At 38.9% G+C, this 20721-nt stretch overlaps 1 long non-coding RNA gene across 2 annotated transcripts in view; it reads right to left on the bottom strand.

The window, feature by feature from the left end:
- Window positions 1–18669, bottom strand: part of LOC147915841 (uncharacterized) — a 29392-nt gene extending 10723 nt beyond the window's left edge. The window contains exons 1-2 of one of the 2 annotated variants that reach the window (XR_015553816.1): window positions 18537–18669; window positions 17911–17967 (exon numbers count right to left, since the gene is read on the bottom strand). This is a non-coding gene — a long non-coding RNA (uncharacterized LOC147915841). The remainder of the gene's footprint in view (window positions 1–17910; window positions 17968–18536) is intronic. The other variant, XR_015553817.1, reaches the window with a different exon arrangement.
- Between the last annotated feature and the right edge of the window lie 2052 nt (window positions 18670–20721).

Here is a 20721-nt window from a genome sequence, read left to right as displayed (position 1 = left end):
ATCATCAGGGGAACACTGGTGCCTGGGGCTTTGCCATGTCTCCCCCTCTCCTTAAAAGCATCTTCACAAAAGTAGAACAGGGATTTCAGTCCTTCCCAGGAGAACAGTCACCTTCAGTCAGTGGTATTGCCAGGGGACCATAAGCTCACAGGCCAAGTAACCAGACATCAGAGAAGTACAATTCCCGTAAAAGAAAACGTGATCTAAACACTATCTAAAGCATGATATTGAGAATAGTCAGGCCAAGAATTTAAATCAAGCGTGATACACATACATAAGGAGATAAAGGAAGATATTGGTAACATGAAACAAGAATAATAAAACATAAAAAGAAAGAACTATGTGGCAACATTAAAAAATATAACAGTTGAAATAAAGAACACAATAGATAGAATAAAATGGTAATAATACTGGTTAAAAAAAGTAAGATCAAATTAAGAACTCTCCCAAAAGGCAGGAGGCAAAAATAAAGAAATAGACAATATGAAGAAAAGCTTAGAGTGTAGAAGTAGAAATGCTAACACTGAAGAACAGTAGTCTCAGAAGGAGAGAACAGTAAAAATAGAGAAAAGGAAATATTTGAAGAAATAATGGAGATAAATTTCCCAGAATTCAAGAAAGATGATAGATCTCAAGTTGAAAGAATTCATAAAGTACCAAAGAAATAAGATTCCATGCCAAAACACATTATAGTGCATTTCAAAGAGAAAATTCTAAAAAGTTTCCAGAGTAAAAGAGCACGTCACCTACAACAGAAAAAGGATCTAATCGTCCTCAGACCTCTTGGCACTGATAATGAATGCACGTTGTCAATGAAGTAATATTTGTAAAGCATCAAAGAAAAAGAACTCTGAACATAGAATTTTCTCTGCAGCAAAACTGTCATTCAAATTTGAGCGTGTAATAAAAATATGTTTAGGCGTACAGAGTCTCAGAAGGTTGCCACACAGAAGTCCACATTAAACGCTACTAGCAAAAATATAAGAAAGAAACAAAAAGAGAGGAAGGGAGGGATGAAAGAAGAAAAGCAGGACTTTAATTCAAGATATATTAGAATGACATAAAAAGTAAGGGTAATTTCATGTCTTGGCAAAGTTTCTTTTTGTCTAAAAATTAAATTTAAAAATTTTAAGCCAGGAAAAGAAAAATTATATCTATTACCCAGAACTAATACTCTAGACAATATTACAGTGATGGGGGTGGTAGAGAGAGAGACCAAAAAAGACATAAGAGTATATTAAAGTACTAGTCTTATTAAGAGAAACAATAGAGATTTTAATAAGATAAAGAAATGAGTTGGGCTAAATAAACATTAGTACCAGTCTTAAGGGCAACAGGCATGACAAGGGCAACCAGCATGAGAACAAAAATAGAATATGTAACTTTACGCCAAAAGAAACAAATTTGATCTATGTAATGGAAAACAACAAAAGGGCTGGGGAAAAGGTGTAGTAAATTAAAAAATATTAAATAATACAGAGCAATAAATTCTAGCAGAACTATAATATGATAACTACGAACAGGATAAACATATCAATTAAAAAGGCAGAGTCTCAAAATTGACTTTTAAAAAAACAAAATGTTGTCTAGTAGACACACTTAAAAAGACAAAGAAAGGTTTAAAATAAAGATTATAACAGGCAGATATGAAACAAAAGGAATCTGGGCTAACAAATTTCGCCAAGGTCACAAATATAACTTATGCCAAAAGTTGATTGATAAATAGACAGACAGATATAGAGATACAGGTGTGTGTATATACACACATGTATATAGTATTATACATATGCATGCATATAAATATGTATGCATATACATATACATATATAATGAGGAAAGAAGAATATAATATACTGGCAAAAAGAACAATAGAAAAAGACATATTTATCATCAATGTAACCCCCATACATTTATATTATATTATAAGGATAACCTAACAAGATAGCCCCAGATTTATGTGGTAGTAGAGTAAATGAAAACAGCAGAAGCACTTGAATTTGGAATATATTTTTAAGGTGGAGCTGATAGGACTTGCTGATGGACTAGATTGGCGGATGAGGGGAAAAGAATCAAGAATTCATTGAGATGGAAAAGAGTAGAGGAAGAGCCAGTTGGCAAGGGGTAGTGGATGCTGGAAATTAAGTGCTCAGTTTTGGACTTGTTAAATTTGGGATGCTCATTTGATATCCAATTTAAGGAACAAGCAGGCAGTTGGATACACAAGTCTGTAGCTCATGGAGAGCTCAGGAATGTAGATAGAAATTTGAAAGTCGGCAACAAATGGATAGTATTTAATGAGTCTAGATTAGATTGCCTAACTAGAGCAAAACTAGAGAAGAAAGTGGGCTGGGGGCTGAACCCTGAACACCCTACCATGTATATAGATCAAGCAGAGAATGCCGTGCAAGCAAAGGAGACTGAAGAAAAGCCAGTGAGGTCTGCAGAAAACCAACATGGAGTATCCTAGAAGCCGAGTACAATAAGTTTCAAGAAGAGAGCAATAAACTGAGTCAAATGTTGCTGAGAATGTGAGTAACATAAGGGAAAGAAATTAGCCATTATCTTTGGAAGAAGGGGCTAGTGGTTGACCTCAATAAGAGCAGTTTCAATGAAGTGGTGGGGAAATCAATATCTTGTGAGCTAGGTCAGTGTGAGGCTTGTCACCTCTAGGTAAATAAATCAAACTCAGTTTTTAGATCAGTAAAACAGAATGCGGTGATCTATTGAGATCCTGCCACCTGGTGATACTCCAGTGAGAGAATCAGTTGCCAATCCTTATGTATTCTTATGTCATCTTTTGATGACTTAATAGAGTATAAACAGAAGTTTTAATATGATACTTTAAATGTACTGTGAGACTCTATGCTTACAGTAATCTAATGGTTAATTCCTTTGTCAAGTGAAGAATCTGTTTAAAAACCAATCCCATTTTTTAAATAAATGAAAAGTCTTAAATATATCATTTATCTATTACTTTCATGAAGGATGCACTTGAGGAGCACAAAAGGTAGCACAGAGGCTGGCCCGGTGGTGTAGTGGTTATGTTCACGTGCTCCGCTTCGGCGGCCCAGGGTTCGCAGGTTCAGATCCCTGGTGGGGACCTATGCACCACTCCTCAAGCCATGCTGTGGCAGCATCCCACGTACAAAACAGAGGAAGATGGGCACAGATGTTAGCTCAGCGCTAATCTTCCTCAGCAAAAAGAGGAAGATTGACAACAGATGTTAGCTCAGGGCCGATCTTCCACACCAAGAAAACAAAAAGGCAGCCCAAATTGCAGAGCAGTTGTGCACAAGTTCCAGGCTTGTAATAGAGAGCATAGAGAAAATGGGAGATTTAAGAGCAGAAGAAGTTTACTTTCAAACCCTCCAGAAAATGGCTTATTCAGAATTGAAAACCTAGAGAGAGATACGTGATCACAAAGAACCGCACAACCTACTTACTGGAGTTCTGAATCAAGTGGATCAGAAAACAAGAATGCTCACTATAGTCCAATAAAGGCCCTTCCTCTCTCTAAGACTCTTAAGCCATAATAGGGAAAAAAGAAAAAAGTGAATAAGAAAAAATATCTAACCTATAGCCATAATTTTTGTCCTCCTCCATAAGCTTCTATAGCTCCACCCCTCATCCCCTATTCCTCAAACATATACATACATACTCTGTCCTTTTCTCCTTCTTTTCTGACCTGGACACACCTGTGAAAAAAGACTAAGAAAGTCTCCCAATATGACCAGTAGGGGAGAAAAGATGGAGAAAATTCAGTAATAATAAAAACAAATCTAAATCAACTTTGCCTATTATGAAGGCTCCGGGACCTATTTCTCCTCCACCACATTGCAATAGATGGTGGTCTCCTCCATAGATTCATAAGTATCTCAGAAAAACTAACATATTTAAGTGAAAGTTGGGTAAGAGAAGCAAGAAAATAGAAGTGATTCTGAAAAACAGTGGAGCAACTGGGAAAATAAAATACTGGTTAAATTAATCAAGAGTTGAGATTTGTACCTTATTCTGCATTCCTACTACTACTTCAGACCATATCTTCACTACCTACACTTGGATTATTGTAATAAGATTCTGTGTGTGTGTGTGTTAGTATCTGACTATCTATCTTTCTCTCTCTAAATATATTGCCAAATTAATCATAGCAATATACTGCTTTGCTCATATCAGTACCTGGAAAAAAAATTTACAGTTCTCTTTGACCAAACACAAAAAGCACAACAGTCTTTAGCCATTTACAATAGGCACAAATAGTCTAGTGTTCCAACAACTTTCCCCTCCTTCAGTGCTTTTCATAAACTGGCTCCATATCCTACCATCCTAATCTTATTTCTTATCATTCCCAACATGGAAATCACATCTATAAGGCCTGTCCCTTTCCACCTCCACACTTTTACTCCTGACTTTCTAGAATCTAGTTACATTTCAAGAACATGAATAAATTTGGCAATATATGTTTATTTAGCATTTTCTGTATACCAAGGATATACTGGGTTCAGAATGGAAGAGATATATCACAGTGAAATACCAGAGAAATTCTCCCCAAAACAAGAGATTTTCTAAAATGGAAATAATGATTTGGGGAGCTAACTAATCAATTAAGGAAAGTCCATGCTGACAGAAACACCTTCACGTTTTTCTAAGCAGGTCAGCTATAGTTACTCTAGATAGCACTGGAGAAGATTCTGCCCAATTAAAAATGAGACCAAAATTCGGAGATCCTGGGATGAGAGATTCTGGGTCTTAACAGTATCTTTTTGAATATCATGTCTCCTCAGGCAAAGGAAAGAAAAGAAAAAATAAACAAATGGGACTACATCAAACTAAAAATCTTTTGCACAGCAAAGAAGCCATCAACAAAATGAAAAGACAACCTAACGATTAGGAGAAGATATTTGCAAATCATATATCTGATAAGGAGTTAATATCCAAACTATATAAAGAACTCATACATCTCAACAACAACAAAACAAACAACCCGATTAAAAAATAAACAGAGGATATGAACAGACATTTTTCCAAAGAAGATATTCAGATGCTTGTTCTTTATTAATTTATGTGGTCTGAAACCAAGCTATTTTGCAAATGAGGTTAGAAAAATTCATTCACAGGAAGGCATTGTTCATCTTGACATTTCATTCAGTTTTTATAACTTTTGTTTGCAACTGAGTAGCTCAATTGAATCATGAGTTATAAGCTTTTCCCAATGATGAAACCCTTAAAACTCAAGAGCAAAAGCCATAAAACACCTCTCAGAATTTTACAGTTTTAAAAGAACTTTATAATTTTATCAGGTTCCAAAGTATAGATCTTTGCATCTCCATTGCTCATCACAATGTCTGACACATATTAGGCAACCTATAAATATTCATTATATTTACATTGAATAAGTAAATAAAGAAGTGGATGACGGAATGAGTAAATATGAGAGACATTGCCTGGGGAAGATATCCAAAGAAAGCTAACTAAGACTATTTTAAAATACAAAAATTAAGTTTAATCACAAAATTTTTTACATTTGTCTCACCAAGAAGTAGAGTTTATTTCACTACGCCTTGAATCAGGGCTGGCCTGTGACTTGCTGTGACCAATAGAAGGTGGCAAAGTAATGCTAGTGACTTCTAAACATTGGACTCAAACTTTAGAACTCTGTTCTTACCCTCTTGAACGTCTGCAGTGACTATATAAGAAACCCAGGTCATCCTGCAAGAAAGAACTTGTAAACAAAAAAAAGCCCCCAGCCAACAGCCCCTATTAACAGTCAGACACATACCCAGTGGAGCAGCCAGATCACTGCAGCCACACCAGTGACCCCAAGAAACACCAGCAGAAGAACCACACAGCTGAACACAGGCAAATTGCAAAATCATGAGTGAGTAAATGCGTTGTTGTTTTAAGCCTATAAGTTTGGAGGTGCTTTGTTATGCAGCAATAAATACTTGATACAGAAATTTGTAGCTGTTGTATTTGGGATCCTGTGGTGAGCAGAGGCTGGAAAAAGAACAAAAATGGCTGGAGGAATGGTGAACCAACTGTTAGTGGGCCTGAAAGGCAGTGATGATTGTTATCGGAATCTGGAAAAATGGAAACTCATCGTATATAGTGGGGGAATAATTGACAAAACAGTTACCTGAAGCAACTTGAATGCTAGATGATGTGCCTAACAAATTTGTGGATTCAGCTAATGAGTTAGCCAGAATGCTGAAAGTGTTAATTGTCTTCCTTGAGCTATACATGATAAGGTACAAGAAGAGAAAGATTATAAAGAAGGAATTGATCAGTTTGCAAACAGAATATACAGGAAATATAGAGAGCCCTGGATGTGCAGGGCTGGAGTATAAAACCGTTTCTCATCCCAAGCCTCTCCAGCAAAAAAATCTAAAGTAAGAAATGGCCTCAGAGTAAAGATCAGCTCAAGGGTGTGGCTGTAAGACCCTTTGCTAAGACCTCAGAAAGATTTAAAATGGTACCCGGTAGACTCTCTCAGTTAGACAAATGGCCACTAAGAATCTTAAGGGTATTTTTGTACAGCATATAATGATGCTCTATCCAGAAAGCAGTCTATCTCAAATTATGGATGTGGCTTGGACTAAAAGGGGCTGAGATTGTTCATATTGAAAAAAGGCCTCCTGCTTTCTACAGTGGTGGACACTGTATGGCACCATTCAGATTCCCCTTCAGGAATGAAGGATTTATTATCCAATTTTTAGTTTCTTTGGCAGATAGCCCTAGGCTACAGCCCCCTTTGGGAATTGCCACACCTAAAGAAAGCCACCTTAGCCAAAGTCATATCTCTGTTCTAAGAGTCCCATATCCAACAACTGACAAGTGTGTGTGTATAAAGGCCCTGCCCTTTCTCCCCAATTCATTTAGTCTTCATAATTCCCCATATGGTCAGTTGAAGCCTCCGCTCAGACTCCATTACAGCAGCTCAGCATTTTCTTCTGCTCTATCCTGCTTCTTTCCATCCCCATCCATCCACAGGCGTAAATCCCATAGGCATTTCTAATAAACCTCCTACCTACTATTTTCATCTAGGACTCTACTTCCTAGAGAACCCAACCCGCAAAAATTGGTACCAAGAGTGGAAAAAGAGAAAGTAGAGGTATGTGAATGGACATATAAGAGTGAGCATAAAGTGTGAAAATATTTGTTTTACATGTTAATGCCCACCAGAAAGCCGTCAGCAAGAAGAGCTGTTAAACAACCAGGGAAATAAAATGATTCAATCAGGTAATGCCAACCATTCTCTGCCATCTGCCATCTCACTTCCGGTGCAAGTGGCACATGAACAGAATAGCTTTGGTGTTAGGGATACAGCGGTAGCATAAGCTCCCACTTACCAACACTTATTTAGCTACTAACACTGTTAATGTCCAACCTGCCAACAACAAAGACCAGTGCTAAGTCCTCCACAGAGCACCATTCCTTGAAGAGACCAACTAGCCACATGGTGGCAAGTTGACTGCGTTGGACCACTTTCACCCAGGAAAGGGCAGCAATTAATTTTAACAAGAATAAAGAAAATTCTGGGTACTGGTTTGCCTTTTCTGCCTCCAGTGCATTAGCCTGCACCTCTCTCAGAGGGCTGAGTGATCCACCAGCATGTGATCACATACAACATCTCATCAGACTGAAAGAACCCCTTTATAGCAAAGAAGGTATAAGTATAGGTATACATGTACTTATACTTATAGGTAAGGACCATGGGATCCACTGGTCATGTCACATACCATACCGTCCTGAAGCCGCTGGCCTCCTAAAGCAGTGGTATAGTGTGTTGAAGGCACAGCTGAAGCATGTTTGAATGTGATAATTTTTGCATGTGGGGCTCCATCCTCCAGGATGCAACGTACACTTCAAATCAACAAATTTCATATGGTTCCAGGTCCCCAGTAGGAAGAATACTTTTGTCTGGGAACCAAAGGGTTCCTGCTTCCCAACATTCCCAGTGATATCTTAAGGAATGTTCACTTCCCATACCTTCATTTCTAGGCTTTGCGGATTCAGGGGTCCTGTTTCCCAATAAGAGAATGTTTACACTAGTATTTACAGCAAGAGTCCCATTGAACTATAAGATATGGCTACTGGGAATTTCAGGCAATTTGTATTAAATGACCAGCAGGCAACAAGTCACCATCTTGCAGGGATAATTGTCAAGGGGAAGTAGGACTGCTGTTATATAATAAAGTCAAGGAATAATATATTTGACACCAGGTGATCCTTTCGGGTATGTTGCGGTGCTCTTTGCCCAATTTTGATAGTAAATAGACAAGTGCATCAACTCACTATCAGGGGCTCAAACCCTTCAGGGATGAGGGTCTGAGCCATGCCACCAAGTAAGCCAATGACACCACAAGTTCTAGCTGAGGGTGAGGACAATATAATGGATAATAAAGGAGGCAGAGGATGAGATTCAATTGCAAGACCAGCTGCAGTAGTGGGGGTTGTAGTTCATCCCAGTAATCTTCCTCTTCCTCTTAAATTTTACCCATCAGAATCCTAGTGGAGCTCCTTCCAAAGCTTTTAGGAAGAAGTAGATCTGAGCAGCATAAAGAGGGGGTTGTGGTGGGTTCTGTGATGTACCACTCAGATTCCCCTTCAGGAATGAAGAATTCATTATCCCAGCCCCTCAGAGTGCTACTGACAGGCAATCCTCAGCTGTCAACTGCCTTCTAGGATTGCTTCAGCTAAAGAGAACTCCTTATCCATAGTCATACCCCCTTCTGGGTGGCTTCCATATAATGACTGATAAACACAGTGGTTTAAAGGCCCAGTCCTCTTACCCTAACTCAGGGCAGCTTTGAGGAGTAATCTTACCTTTAGAATATTCTGTAGGGACAGTGGAGGCTTCCATTGAAACTGAATCACAGCTCAAATTCTCCTCCTGCCCAATCCTACTCCCTTCCTTTCCCTTCAACAAGTGTTGATCCCAAGAATACCACCCAATAGGGGCCAGCCCGGTGGCGCAGCGGCTAAGTGCGCGCGCTCCGCTGCTGGCGGCCTGGATTCGGACCCCAGGTGCGCACTGACGCACAGCTTGTCAGGCCATGCTGTGGCAGCGTCCCACATAACGTGGAGGAAGATGGGCATGGATGTTCGCTCAGGGCCAGTCTTCCTCAGCAAAAAGAGGAGGATTGGCATGGATTTTAGTTCAGGGCTGAGCTTCCTCACAAAAAAAAGAATACCACCCAGTAAACCTCCTGCACACTAATCTCCATTAAGGAGTTAACGTTTCTTAAGAAAGCCAACCTAATGGCAGACAAGACACAATCTGAGAATGCTACTGAGCTGCAAACAGCAGACCTTTCCTATGGACAATATTCCATTTCAACCCAAACTGGGTGTACTTCAAGTCAATTCTGGCTCTAACCACCTGGAGTTAGCACAGACCCCACAAATTAAGGGCTCAGTCCTCCACAAGACTGCCCTCACTTCAGATGCCAGCTGCAAGTTCAGGGAATCCCCAGGACACCCACACTTCTGACCAACTGGCTGCAAATCCAAGGGTTCTCATGACCCCCTCCAGTTCGATAATTCACTAGTATGCCTCACAGAACTCAGAAAAGTGCTGTACTTACCACTATGGTTTTATAATAAAGGATACAACTCAGACTATTCCCAAACTTGTAAAATAGAGTCAAAAACACTCATCATTTTATATTCTTGGGTGTCATTGTGCTTCCTAACAATGTGTTTCCCTTTCAATTCCAGGAAATAGTTTGGCACAGGTATGAACATTTTAGAAACTAACTTCAATTTTCATAATAAAATCAAAAGGTCATGTTTCAATTTGTTTATTTTGTTCACACACTCCTAGGTAAAATAAATTGTCCTTCCCACTCTCATATTAGGTGTGATCATATCTTTTTGGAACATTAAAATTTTTTGATGTGAGGTTCTACATCTATCTTTCAAAGTTATGGACGTCAATAGGACGGGTATAAGAACTTCTACACTTTCTTGATTTGTGTTTTTATTCTTGGTGAGGTCACCCGTGATACTTCTTCCAGGAAATATCTTTCAGATTCACTTATTCCTTCAATGACATTTTCAATTATTCATTCAACATGCACTTATTGGGCATACCTAATATATACTAGGTATTTGATGGGCATTGTAGATGAAAAGATCTTAAATTTTCTCTAGTTTGGAAACTGCTAGTTATAAAGTTCTAAGAGCCTCACTATGACTTCTTGCATTCAAAGAAATAAAAGTTTAGCTTTATAAATAAGTTACAACTTATTCATTCAAGTATTAAATTGAAAACAATTTTTTTTTTCTGTTCGTTACCTACAATGTGTCCTCCTAACGTTATTTTATAATAGTAATTTCCATCTAACAAACTGAGCTTCTTTTGGTACCAACTAGGATTGTGTTCATCTCTAAATAACTAAGAGCTTGACTAACAGTTGTTTAAACCATAGGAAATTATTTATCTTATGCAACAAGAAGTCTGGGGATAGGCAGTCGAAAGGTTCAATGATTTTATCAAGCAAACAAATTCCTTCCATCTCCTGTGCCAGCATCCTCGGCAGGCAGCTTTCCTGTCCGTGCATGCAAGACGGGTGCTGCACCTGCAGGCACCTGCTAGGAACTATCTCATCCAGAAAAGGGGAAAAGAAACATTTCTATTTCGTTTACCACATCTATGTCACACTGTTCACTCTAGCTTCAAGGGAGTGCAAGGAACATGAATCTTCAAGATTTTCAATCACTCTAGTAGAAGAAAAATAAAGGAAGGGATATAAAAGAATTTGGTATAACCAGTGTATAACATCTGCCACAGTCTTCTAAAGCTGTTATTCTCGATACATTCCATCCCATCACAACGTGTCCTCACTCCTAATCAGAATCACTTTAGGGTATCATATTTCTCAGGTTAGTTGGAGTGAGAAAACATATATTATTCTGGAGAGAAAGAATGGGAAATCTGATTTCCATTTTTTTGGCTTTTGAAATAGAGTTTGAATATCTGATTGTTAATGTTGGAAGTTCAGAGAACTTAAACTCGCCTCTCTGGGTTCTAAATTATAAAGTACTCTTACAAAGAGCTTGTAACCATAGAATCCATTATTAACTTTCTATTAAAATACATTATTGCAGTAAGGGAAAGAAACATATATTTAGATTTGCCTGTGCTCAATATTCATTTGTGCAACCAATATTTGAACAAATATTTATATAATACCTATGTTCCAAGTATTTGCTAGGTTCTATGGTTACAAAAGTGAGCAAAACAGACATGGAGCCTAGACTTCAGTGGGAAAAACAGATTTGAAACAAATGCTCACAAAAACACATAATTACTAACTGTGACATGAAGGAAAAATACTAACTCTCACTATGAGAGGTGGATGGAAACTGATCTAGTTTTGAGAGACTGAGGCTTTGTCTCGTTGGAATGGCTTTACCAGGAAAGTTAAACTGGAGCTGATAACTTTAAGAATAAGTTAACTAGCAAACAGAATGGAAGACGGGAAGAGCAGGACCCAAAAGAAGCCACTTGAAAATCAATTGTAATAATGACAATAGCTCATAATATACAGCATCTACTATACTTCTCTAAGCACTTTACACATATCAACTCACAATTCAGCTAGAAAGAGGCAGACATGAAACCAGCATCCAGGCCCGTAAGCACTGTTATATCACACTGCTTAATGAGATAAAATAAGATGTTACTGGTATAGTTGGAAGGCAGCCTTATGGAATGGGGAAAACATGTACTCCAGCTATACTTGTATTTAAATCTCTATCTGATAATCTTAGGAAAATTAGTTAACTTCTCTGAGCCTCAGTTGCTTTATTGTAAAGTTAAGTGTTATGAAAATTAAATTAGATATATATTATACTATTGCCTGACATACAGTAAACATACAAATATTAACCCTTTCCTTCTAAATCCTACCTACCCTCCAAACTCTGAGCTCCTTGAAGGCTTATGACTAAATCTAAATTCGTTATTTATTCAGCATACAAATTGTAGGGAAAAAATGGTATGTATTGGAAGTGAAAAGACGAAGGAGGCATATGGAGGACGAATGGCTGCTTTTTTCAGAGGAAAAGTTATTTTCTACCCATAATGCTACACCCAAGCTCTCTATTAAATAAGTATGAAGGCAGAAAATATATTTTATGACATGCAAAGTCTCAACAATTTCGCTCCAATTCATCATTTCTTAGCTAGCTGCTGGAGGATGTGCTCCACTAAAATAAGGGGATAAACCAAGAAGGAGGAAGACATGGAAAGCAGGACACAGATAAAGGTAGAGGCAGAGAGGATTCCCAGCACAATGGTGAAGGGGAGTCCCGATGCGCCTACTGAGAAGTCCATCCCAGCTGGGGACCAACATGGATCTAAGAGGGCTGTCTTCAGGGAAAATATGAAACTGACAAATGATCAATGTATTTGACTATGTTGAGAAGAATTTCAAAGTTCTATGGGAAATTTGGGGGCTAAATTAATAAAAGGAGCACAGAAAACAAAGCAAAGTTTTTAAATGAAGCAATTGTTAGCATTGCTACCTCCATGCAAGATAAAAATTGTACGAGAAAGGAAACATAAACATGCTGGGCTATGAACAATATTTACATGTTTACAACTGTGTACACAATTACTGTTCATTTAAACAAAAATTATGATACACGTGTGTGGGGAGATAGAGGGAGAGGGAACGTGTATGTCTGTGGCTGGGTATGCAGTGGGAGGAGAGGGAGACCTACGAGAGCTATATCCTCGACTTCCATAGTAGGAAGTCAACAATAAGAAAGTCCAAAAATTTAAAAATTATTATCTCATCATTGTCTAATTTCTATTTTTTGTTTTAAAAATGTTTCTAAATAAATAATTTATAAATTAAAAAATAAAATTTAAAAATCAATAAAGAGTAGTATACAGAAACATGGTGGAAATAACAGGAGGAGAGAATGGCTGCTTTTGTTATAAGCCTTAGAGTGGTATCTGTGCATTTGTGTGTGATAAATAAAAACAACTTAATTTTAAAATGATATTCAAATTAAATGTTTGCAGAACCCTTGAAGCACCTCTGCAGACTTCCGGGAAAAGTGTTTTAAAGCTATTTAAGTACCCCTGGGAATCGCTTAGACTACTGGACAAGGTCTTGGACCTTGGATAGCAGATAACAAAAGCTTAAGTGACTTTATACAAATATTTTATTTGAGGTCACTTGGATTATATTTATGATAACACTATGAGGTATCATTACGCCATTTTACAAATGAGAAAACCAGATTGAACAACTCACTCAAGAGCACACTACCAGTACAAAGAAGTTGTGTATGTAGTTTCCACATAGCATCAAAGATATTCATTGTCTCTTGAATATCAAAAACACAATTCTAGACGTCAAAGAATTATTTCAAGTGTCCAATACAAATTTCTTTTGCTGAAATTTAATCATGTTCAAAGTGAATTTGGAAAAGTTGTTCACTACACCATCCCTTCGTTGCATATTTCTACTTTGTTATTCATTCCACTAGCCTATTTTTCTTTATTACTATTCTATTATTTATTGTCAATAATAAAATTTATTACAAATTCACTATATGTGAAAAGTTATCAACAGCAAAAGAATACACGAGCTGTAAAACTCTACAAAATCATGAAAATTTGTTTATGGGATACAGCAGACAACAAATGATAATTGCATACTGATGATCTGTGTGAAAAACATATGTCCTGGAGTCAGATTCTATTTTTGATAAGCTAGTCCTTTAAGTGTGAAATTATAGAGAATGTCTACAGTACATTAGCACTCAGAAATTTAACTGGGAAAATGTCCTTAATAGTGTGAACAATCTATGGTGAAGAATTTGCCTGAGGGTTAAGAGTTCATTCAGCACTTAAACAACTCCAAGTAAATCAAACATTCATTTTGCCCTTCGACAATCTTTAACTTAAAAATTCTTAAAAGGTGCTTATTCTTGATAAATACAATGAAACTTGCCTCAAAAACTATTCCTTTTATGTCACCTAACTAAAAAGCAATGATCAAAAAACTTAATCAACCTTTTTACCATGTTCTGAAAAAAAATAGTTGCATGAAGCAGTATTTTCTCTATTATTTGTTTAACCACATTTTTAGTCAAACACACACATAAAATTAATATTGTTTACTCTTTAAACAAACAAGACAATGTTACACTCTTGATTATCAACTCAAAAGAGCCAGAGGAAAGAAATGTTCAGAACACCTTATTTTTTATAGTTGCATCAGCTCTGCTTTGAAAAGATTCTGCAGCACACCAAACATTATTGAATAACTAATGTCTTCATTACTGCTTTTTTTGGAAGTAATTTCATCTGTCATATAATCCCATCTTGAGCTACGTTATTAAAAAGTTATAAAAGCTAGAGATTGGAAGATCAAGATTAGTTCCTTCACAGATGAAACCACAAAATCAATGAAGCAGCATTATTCATACAGAGATAACAGGAAATGTACAACTTTTACTGCTGTTATACTAAAAAAAAAATGTTAAAATGCAGAGTTTCCATATCATCACAAAACAAATCCTGATCACAAATTCATGTCACTGTGTGTGCATGCATTTGGAGAGTTGGGAAGGGAACTTGTTCAGAGATTTTTTTTAAATGGCTAAAGACCAGAGACAATTCTAAGAAGAAAGGTATTTTTCAAAATTCTGCCTCCATCCCAAATACAAAAATCTTACTTCAAAAAAGTATTTGTTAGTAAATAATGCATGGATGCTTTCTAAAATATTTGAAGCCCAAGTTTATACGTTCCTTAGCTTTGTCTAGAATAAAAAAGTGTACAAATTGAAAGATGGGTATATATTTATATTTTGTGGCAGTCAGGCTTTTAGCACATATGGGAAAAAACCTGGTATTTAACTCAAAATAAATTTTAACAATGAATATGACTAATAATATATTTAACTTTAAGCCTAACAACAGTAGTTCCCATAGATGGCAATAGAAGAAAAATAGCAAGCATAATGTTCTGAAAGAAATATACATGAATCCATGTTGCCTCTGTAGAAATTGATGAAATTAACAATTCCCTAAAAGGCCAATTAAAACAGCTGATGGGGGCTGGCCCTGTGGCTTAGCGGTTAACTGCGCGCACTCCACTACTGGGCGGGCACCGACGCACCGCTTCTCCGGCCATGCTGAGGCGGCGTCCCCCATACAGCAACTAGAAGGATGTGCACCTATGACATACAACTATCTACTGGGGCTTTGGGGAGAAAAAGGGGGAAAAAAATGGAGGAGGATTGGCAATAGATGTTAGCTCAGGGCCCGTCTTCCTCAGCAAAAAGAGGAGGATTAGCATGGATGTTAGCTCAGGGCTGATCTTCCTCACAAAAAAAAAAGAAAAAAAACCAGCTGATGAAACTTTTTGGAAGATTGCATGAATCATTTGAACCTTTCAATTGTGGTCTACAGCTATTACATTCTTCAGAAAAATCTTTAGCAATAGTCAACATTTTCATCTTATTGAGAAAGGAAACTTTGCAAGAAGCGGTAATCTTTCATTTGATGTATCAAGTCTCTTTCAAGTGTATGCCCAATCTCTGGAGATAAATTCAATGGTGTGTTCTCAAGACCAGCCTCTCAGTCAATCCTATTTTCAAACCAAAGATAACTGTGCTGCCAATATATTGCTGTTATGTTTTGACAGAGGGCTATGGTCACGTATTACTCCATTTAGCTAAACAGGCTCTGTTCACCACAGACATCTAGCTCTTTCCTTTGTATCAGTCGCCAACACTCATTTCGCAGCATAAATTTTGCTTTCCACCACATTCTGTGCAATATGTGCTTGAGAACAAACCATCAGTTTTCAACACCATCATTATTGTCCCTACCTTATAATATCCTAGAGGGGCAGCGTGATGTAGTAGAAATTATATGGGTTTTGAAATAAGGCAGATCTTGGTTAGAGTCCCAAGGTCAGTTACTAGATATATGACCTTGGGAAAATTAGATACCCTGAGTCTGTTTCATTATCTGTAAAATAGGAAGAATAATACTTCATTTGCAAATTTGCTGTACAAATTAGACGTAGTACATATAGAAAGTACCCTTCCCCACCAAATGATAAATACAAAGGCTCGCATTAATGTTTCAAGCTCTCTTTTTGATCTCTGTCTTTCTGCACAGCAAGGTAATGCTTTGAATTATATTTTAACAACGCTAACAAGGCCCCCATGAACAACTTAATCTCACTCCCTGGTCTCCATAGTTATCGCAGATCCATTTCCCTCCTCTGTTGTTTCATTCCCACCCAGGAGACCCTATGAGAACTGCAGTCAGCTGCAGCATTTCTACATAGGAGGAACTTGGAGCAACAATCTGGTAAGAGGGAGACATTAGAAAAACTGTCTTAAAGCTGAATTTGCACAGCAAGGACAGTTTTCGTTCCAGTGTAAATAGAGAAAATTTTGCATTGATGCTGTGCTTGCAAAGCAAGCACTCTGTTTTATATATACTGTACGTTTTGGGGGTAGCTATCAGGAGGCTGATGGAGCTACAAAGGACCTTAAAAATGCCCTTCTCCCATTGTGTTCAGCCATCATTTAGCCCATCATCAAACATTATTCTCCATGACACTTTTCAAAATTGCATTCTTAGATCACATTAGTGTCAATACCTGGAACACTGTTCCTTTCTCATAACATATTTATTCCTCCATGCCTATCCTAAGAGATATTAAAAATTATAAACTGCTCATTTCCCATCACCTAATTTTTACCAAAATTTCAGTTTTCTTGATCAAGAGAGCTGTGTTCAGGCAGCTGTGTGACCTTGGGCAAGTTCCTTCTCTTCCCTGTGCCTCAGCTTCCTCATCTGTAGAACGAGGACAGCAGTAGTAATCTACCCCGTAGGACTGTTGCAAGGACTACAGGGGTGAATGACTGTAAAATTTGGCGTGAAGTTAGTGATATATAAAGGTTAGCTATTATTATTATTACTAAGATAAAATGGTACCATCTTATATATATATACAGCATTCATATAGACACTTATTTAAAAGCAACTGCCCCATAATCAGTTCCTCTAGATATTTGGTAATTAAGCCTCACCAAATGGTGCCCCAAATCCATTTTTATTCCATTTTGATCTGTAGCAAAGTGTTATTTTTTCCATTCAGTCTATGTATATTTATTGAATGCTTACTATGTGCAAGACACTGTGCTGGGAGCTGAGAATATAACGGTGAATAAAAACAGATATTGTCCCTTCCCTGGTGATGCTTACATACAGTGGGGGAGAGCACCACCAATCCAACAATCATAAAACAAATGGAAGCCGTTCACTACGAAAAATGCTACACAGTGAGGTACACAGTGCTGTAAGAAGGCCAATTTGCCAAAAGTCAATTTTCCAAATGACTGATTCACTGAATTCCCTAACAGATAATTCACTGAAAGCTAAGTTCACCAAAAGCCAATTTCTAGAAAATGAATTTAATGAAAGGTAGTCTGCCAAATCATCATTTCACCAAATGACCAATTCACTGAATTACTGAGGATTTTTTGAAGTCTTCATTTCACAGAAGTTTCAGTGCAGTCCTTTCGTGACAGCTCTTTAACTCCAGACAGTTTGTCTGGGCTGAATGTCAATTTTATGTTTTCACATTTCAGATGGCACGCCCTTCTCTAATGCCCGATGATCCAGTACTCCAAGGTAAGCAAATGGTGGGCTTCTTAAATGCAGTTACTATCTTCATATTTAAGCCTCTGCCTGTCACAGTCTCTTCCAGAAAGACAGCTGCAGAGAACCATGCTAGACCAGGTTGATGAACTGGTCTTCTGCAAACTGGCTTTTAACAAAGTTTTTTAATTTTTTAATTTGTTTTTAACAAATTGGTAATTCAAGGAATTGACTGTAAGTTAGCTGTTTCTCAGTGAAATTACCTGGAGTCCATGCCATGGAACTGGGGAATTTGGCCTTGTCAGACAGGTGAGAGAAACCTTCATTGGGGAAAAAAACTGAACTGAGATCAAAAGGATAAACTTAAAAAACAACCAAGCAGGGGGGGAGTCAAGATGGCGGCGTAAGCAGACTCGGAACTCACCTCCTCCCGTGGACACAGCCAATTTACAACTACTCGTGGAAAAATTACCTCTGAGACAGAACTGAAAACTGGATAAGAGGAACTCCCGCAACAACGGACAACCCCAACTGAGGTGGAAGAGGCAGAGACTCCCTTCCGGAGAGGAAAAACGCCGCCTTCACAAGCTGCCAGCTTCACAGCCGCCGGGAGCAGCTCACAGGTACGCGGCCTCCCTGGAGGCGCGGGGCCCTGAGCCGGGAGCGCCCCCGCTGTGGGCATTTTGTGGACCCAGCACAATCGACACCAGCGGCATAATATCTGACTTTGCTGCTACTAAAACCTTGGGGAGTACCCCCAGAAAACCCGGTTCACAAAGAAACTAAAACCGGCTCTTAAAGGGCCCGCGCGAAAACTCACCCGCTTCAGAAAGCATCCTAAAATCACCAGAAAGAAAGGTGCACAGTGCTGTGGTGAAAAGAGACTCACCTAATAGGCCCTGAGTGCATCTCGGTGAGAGGTGAGACCTCTCCAGGGACTGGGACATTGGCGGTGGCCATTGTTGTGGCCTGGTGTGGGCGTGCTGACACAGACGCCATTGGAGTTCTCCCTGGCCTGCTAGCCCAGGGTCTGCCCCACCCAATAGAGCACCGATTTAATCCAGCTCAGCCAGGGCAGGCAGCCCACCCTAGAGACTGGCCCCACCCAACAACAAGCCCTCAGGCAACTTGTGCACCTGCATAGATTGGTGACTGGATTCTCTGCAGCCTGGCAACTGAGCCGACTTGAGCAGGGCAGGGTGTGCACAAGGAGCGGGTGGAGAGTGTGGGGCGGTGGCAGAGTGTGTGGGGCTCCCGCCAGGAGAGACTGGGTCCGCTTGGGGAGGTCGGGGCGCTCACACGGGGCAGGACTGTGTTGACTGTGTGTGTGGACCTGTGGGCGGCAGGGCTTCTCAGCCGCAGAAGACTTGTACTTCTCAAAGACCTACATAGGAGGTTTGCTCCACCTTCCAAAACCTGAAACAATTGGGTGCTCCTGTGCCTGAGGCCAGGCCCACCCAGCTGCAATCCTCAGAGAGCTGACAAGAGACCTAATAGGCTAGAGGCTTACAGCAATTGTAAGGCCCTGAGCCTAACAACCTGCCACACTGGGGGCCTACTCACTTAAAAGAAATACTGCAACACAAATGTGGTATTAGAACTTACAGCCAACTGTGCTGGGGCTCCCCACACCTGATAAAGAGACTGAAGGGCCCACAACAACTACAAGCAGCTGAGCATTACAACAGCTGGCCAGGAGCATAACTCAGCCTCCCTGGGCACCTAGAGGGAGAGCAAACAGGCCACAGCAGAAGGATACACGTAGCCCACATAGGGGACACCCCTGGAACATTGAGAACTGAGGGAAGCACACTGGAAGCCTCCTAAGCCATCACTTACATAAGGTCACCTATCCAAGAGCAGGAGACGTAGCTGACCTACCTAATACGTAGACACAAGCACAGGGAAAGAGGCAAAATGAAGAGGCAAAAGAATACATTCCAAGTAAGGGAACAGGACAAAACCCCAGAAAAGGAACTAAGTGAAACAGAAATGAGCAACCTACCCGACAGAGAGTTCAAACAAAGAGTGTTAAGGCTGCTCACTGATCTGGGGAGAAGAATAGATGAACTCAGTGAGAATGTCAACAAAGAAATGGAAGATATAAAAAAGAACCAATCAGAAATGAAGAATACAATACTGGAAATGAAAAATTCATTAGAGGGACTCAAAAGCAGAGTAGAGGATACAGAAGAACGGATCTGTGAGCTGGAAGAAAGACTAGAAGAAATTACCCGAGGTGAACAGGTAAAAGAGAAAAGAATTAAAAAGACTGAGGACAGTCTAAGGGACCTCTGGGACAACATCAAGCGCGCTAACATCCATGTTATAGGTGTCCCGGAAGGAGTAGAGCGAGACAAGGGGGCAGAGAATCTATTTGAAGAAATAATAGATGAAAACTTCCCTAACCTAAGGAAGGAAACAGACATCCAGGTACAGGAAGCACAGAGAGCCCCAAACAAGATAAACCCAAAGAGGCCCACACCAAGACACATCGTAATCAAAATGTCCAGAATTAAAGAGAGAATCCTAAAAGCCGCAAGAGAATGTCAAGTTACGTACAAAGGAAACCCCATAAGGCTATCAGCTGACTACTCAGCAGAAATCTTACAGGCTAGAAGAGAATGGCATGATATATTTAAAGTGCTAAAAGGAAAAAACTTACAGCCAAGAATACTCTACCCAGCAAGGTTATCATTCAAAATGGAAGGAGAGATCAAAAATTTCCCAGACAAGCAAAAATTAAAGGAGTTTGTCACCAAGAAACCAGTGCTACAAGAAATGTTAAAGGGACTGATTTAAGGGGAAAAGAGAAGACCACAAATAGGAAAAATTATCTATTTCCATGATAAGAACTTAATGAATACAAATGCACAAAAAAGAGGTTAGATATGATATCAAAAACATAAAAGGAGGGAGGAGGGGAGTTAAAGAGTAGAGCTTTCAGACAGAGGTCAAACTAAAGTGACCATCAATTCTGTATAGAAGAAGAAAGGAACAGAGAAGGACTACTAAAACACTGAGAAAAACAAAAGTTAAAAAATGGCAGTAAGTACATACTTATCAATAGCTAC

Source organism: Ceratotherium simum, chromosome 12 (genome assembly GCF_057802395.1).
Source record: "Ceratotherium simum simum isolate JZ-2026a chromosome 12, ASM5780239v1, whole genome shotgun sequence".
In the NCBI taxonomy this organism is placed as follows: Eukaryota; Metazoa; Chordata; class Mammalia; order Perissodactyla; family Rhinocerotidae; genus Ceratotherium; species Ceratotherium simum.
Note: the sequence above shows the minus strand (reverse complement) of the source record. Positions and strands in the feature narration are given on the sequence as shown.